Source organism: Lipotes vexillifer, unplaced genomic scaffold (assembly GCF_000442215.2).
Source record: "Lipotes vexillifer unplaced genomic scaffold, Lipotes_vexillifer_v1.1 scaffold70, whole genome shotgun sequence".
NCBI classification, from domain to species: Eukaryota; Metazoa; Chordata; class Mammalia; order Artiodactyla; family Lipotidae; genus Lipotes; species Lipotes vexillifer.
The window spans coordinates 4,529,560-4,533,926 of NW_006789896.1; positions in this window are offsets into that span (position 1 = coordinate 4,529,560).

Consider the following 4,367-nt stretch of genomic DNA (forward strand, 5'->3'; position numbering starts at 1 on the left):
AAAAAAAAAAAAAAAAAAAAAAAAAAGAACATCATGAAGATTCTGCAGCAATGTGGAAAAGAACTTGTAATAACACAGTGGGAAACAAGACTATAGAAAATAATCCTACCCTGATTTGACCCCCAAGTAGAACAAATGACAGAAAGAGATGGATGGAAAGAGAAAGACGTTGGATTTAGAGCTTGTTTTGAGACAAGAAAGAAATTCCACGGCAGTGCTTCTAAAGGACAATCCACAGATTTCACAAATCACTTGATATTGCTTTGAAAATCTGTGTGTGTGTACTGCATGTGTGAATTCTTTTCTGAGATGAGGTGAGGGCTTCCAGATTTCATTATTTCTCAGAGGGCTCTATGACCATGTCAGGGCCACAGAGTACAGTTCAAATCACTGTATCACAAACTGTCTTCTATTTTAGTTGGGATTCTAAAGTTCTCTGAGACAGCTAAAAAGGGTTCTTCTCTAATATCTTCTCCCAACATTCTGAGGACCTAGTCTGGGAGCTCACATCATGACTGATTTGCCTGTGGGAGCCAGGCCTTCCCTTGCTGGGTTCAACACCGAGAAAGTGTGTGTACACACATCTGCACTCTCTTTCTCTCTCACCCAGTGAACAATTTTCTTTCATCCAGCCTCCCAGGTTTCGAGAAGCCCATCAGGGAACTCTTCTAAAGAGCAAAGAGATTTTTCTCAAGTGACCTCACATGGCTTTACACAATATCAAATTCCCTCACGATGGAGAGTGGCATGGACGTATGTACACTACCAAATGTAAAATAGCTAGCTAGTGGGAAGCAGCCACGTAGCACAGGGAGGTCAGCTCGGTGCTTTGTGACCACCTAGAGGGGTGGGATAGGGAGGGTGGGAGGGAGACGCAAGAGGGAGGGGATATGGGGATATATGTATACGTATGACTGATTCATTTTGTTACACAGCAGAAACTAACACACCACTGTAAAGCAATTATACTCCAATAAAGATGTTAAAATAAATTCCCTCACAATGAATGGTTATTGGGAGAATCGAACTCCAAGGCTTTGGAGCCAAGTCTGAGATATAGAGGACAGAAAGTGATCCCATTAGACTGCTGAAGCAAGATGGCGAACTTCCCAGAAGACCACACGCCCCTTAAACCAAGCCGGTGCATTTCATGGCACAAAGGAGGAAGAACAGTGTGCAATAAAGAAAAGTGGCTGCTTAGAAAAACAAATGGTTTATAGCTTTTGAATAATTCAAAACTATGGTACATTTGATGGGATCATGTCTCCAAGTCAATAAATAAGGTCATTAAAACATTCTGGTATTCCTCTGATGCCACTCACGTTCCTTTATTCACTAAGTGTTTACTGACCACCTTCCTTATGCCTGACCCTCCTCCCACCTTCTCAGTGAGGAGCATGAAGGACCGTGGGAGTGGAAAGGACGAAAGGGGCTTATGGCCAGCCCATCCTGGGTTTGAATCCTCCACCACCAAGCAAATCAGTTCTGTCCACTGAGCCCCACTTCGCTCATCTGTAAAATGGGAGCACTACTTATCATGCAGGTTGTATGAGAACTCTGTGGATGGATGTACGTGTAGCACCAAACACAGGATACAGGCACAGAGTAGGTATAGTCTGTGAGGAGATAATTAAAGAAGGTCTTAATGCCACATCCCCTATCTACCGCACAGGTTGTTGGGTGGATCAAATGAGCCTATGAAATATGGAAGAAATTGCTAAAAAAAACAACGCTGTGAAATGTTATAGAGCTACCATTACTCTGAGTAAGTCCCTAGCCTGTGCTTTTTTCTCATGTGGGTATGAAGCTGCCTGGCTTCTCCCAAAGGTCAGAGCCTTCTCCATTTTACCGATGGTCTTTTCTTGTCTCCAAAGAGCCTGTGAGTCAGTTGCTCTGGTGAGTTTTTCTCGAGGCTCTGGCTGAGCTTGGGATGAGCTTTACCATGCTAAGGGTCAATGTGTCCCCAGACAGAACAGTATTTTAATTCAACAGCGTTCAGCAGTTATTAAACTATGATAAATGCTAAAGTGGGAAAGATTACACTTAGACATTAAGAGTGTCACTTGAATCACTTAAAAATATTATAATGTATGGCTAATTGCACCTTGACTATATTATCCAGTGCTATGAAAACGCTTCAGATCCTTAAGTAAGGTACCATTTAAATACCTATTTCGGTATGTAAAGGATAACATTCTTGAGTGCAAAGGTTGTTAAAGGCCCCAATATTCATTGAGTACCTATTATGTGGTGGGTACTTTGTCCATATTAATTCATTTAATGGTCAAAGAAATTCTCTGAAGTAATTATTATCACCCCCATTTTACGGGTTGAAAAACTGAAATTCAGAGATGTCAGGTATCTTGCCTAAGGTCACACAGCTGATAAACGGCAGAGCTAAGATTTGAGTCCAGAATTCACCATCATCATAGACATATATAATCATATTCTACACGACTTCTCTTTTTATATTTAACCCCTTTGTGCCTCAGTTTCCTCACTTACACACTGGTGACAATAATCACACTAGGTTGTTGTGAGGATTAAGTGAAATGATTTATGAAAAACTCATAACACTGTGCTCAGTAAATGGAAGTACTATAATACACTGCTATTATTCTCTCCTAGGTGGTCGTCCTAGCACACTTAAGCTACGGACTCTAGAGCTGGGGTTCACTTTGGAAATAATCCCTACTCCCCAGCATGGATTTAGCACAGTTGAAACACCACCACTGAAGCTATAATGGCCTACATGGCAAAACTGGCTGTATGATTTGCGTGGCCCAGTGCAGAATGAAAATGTGTTGCCTTTGTTAAAAAAAATTATTAAGAATTTCAAGATGGCAGCAGCTTTAAACCAAGCAGGGGTCTCCTCAGTGTCAGATCCTGTGTACCCACGCTGGTCACAGCCCACGAAAACAGTTCTAGAGGCGGGAGTCCAGGCTGCCTTGGCTACTTATCACCTCTGTGGCCCTGAGCAAAGCACTGGAAATTTTCAAGTTTCTCTCTGATTTCTCAGCAATAAAATGGAGACCATTCTTGCCTCAAGGCTGTGGGGGGAATCAAACGAGATGATGGGTGAAAAAGTCCTGGCTTAATGACAAAGCACCTTGCTGGTAGCTCTCAGTCCTGACCATGCAGCAGAACCACCTGTGAACCTGTTAAAAATGCGGAGGCTAGCTGTTCTTGAAGATCAGGCCCAGGGGCTCTGGTCTGTGCATCTGTATTATGAACAAGCTCCAGGCGATTGGGAAGCACAGCCAGGATCAAGCAGCAATGCACTACCAAGCAAAAGATATTATTGAGTACAGAAACATTTGGATTAATTACTTAGATTTGGGTGTTCCTTACTTGGCTTTAAGATGACAGACAAGGCACATCTGCAGCTCTAAATTGCTTGAAACTCACCCTGTGAAATCGTTTCAGTATATCACTTGGTCAGTCTGTCAGTGATACGGCTCTAGGACACACAAAAGATTCCTTTTATGCCACTAGGCAAGGAATTATTCCTCACTTGAAACTGTAACTTCAAGGCCAAAGTTTTCACACTGAGCACTCCCTGAACTTTCTGGCTTCTGGTTGCCACGGAACCAGAAAAGACCAGCGCCGGTGAGAATAGATATGCAACAGCAGCCTTCCTCTGGAAATACTTCAAATCCAGGCAGAAGACTGACTGTATGGTGATAGCTTTCATGCCACCTGGCACATGTCACTGTAACTCAGCTGCATTCTCACCTGGGTGTCTGTTTCGGGGAAGGACAGAATGGCTACATGTGACAAGTCACACGCATCCTCTCATCAAAGCCATCTGATTTTTCTTTAACAAACTGTGTTCTGCCCGAGTTGGAGTATTAATTAAGGTTCTATTATATGGGCAGGCAGGTTGGGGCTAGTTAAAAGCTGCAGGGTAGTGGTGACAAAACAAAGCTGGTGCATGTGTGCCGCCATTAACGGGGTGTTAATTGGGTGGTACACAAACAGGAATAGGAAGCTCAGAGGTGCCTGGAGTGGTTCCCTGGCATCCAGTAAAGGCCACGGGCTAACCCCATAATACGATGCAGGCTCAACTCAAATTTCCCAGCTGTAATCCCCCCACTACCCCAACATATTTGTGCTGGGTCTACCGGTGTGATTACCAGGAAATTAGGGTCACCTGGGAGAGGCTTCCATCCGGGGCAGCCACGCACTGCACGCTGCCCTGGTCCAGTCAAGGGGCCATGTTGGGCTGTGATGGAGACCGCTGGCTTCTTTGCTCCTGGCAGTGACTGCTCTGAAACTCCACCTCTCTGTGCCTCACCAGCCACAGGAAAGTCTAAGTTATTCTCTTTCTCTTCATCCAGCCATCTCAGACTTAATGGGTCTTTCCC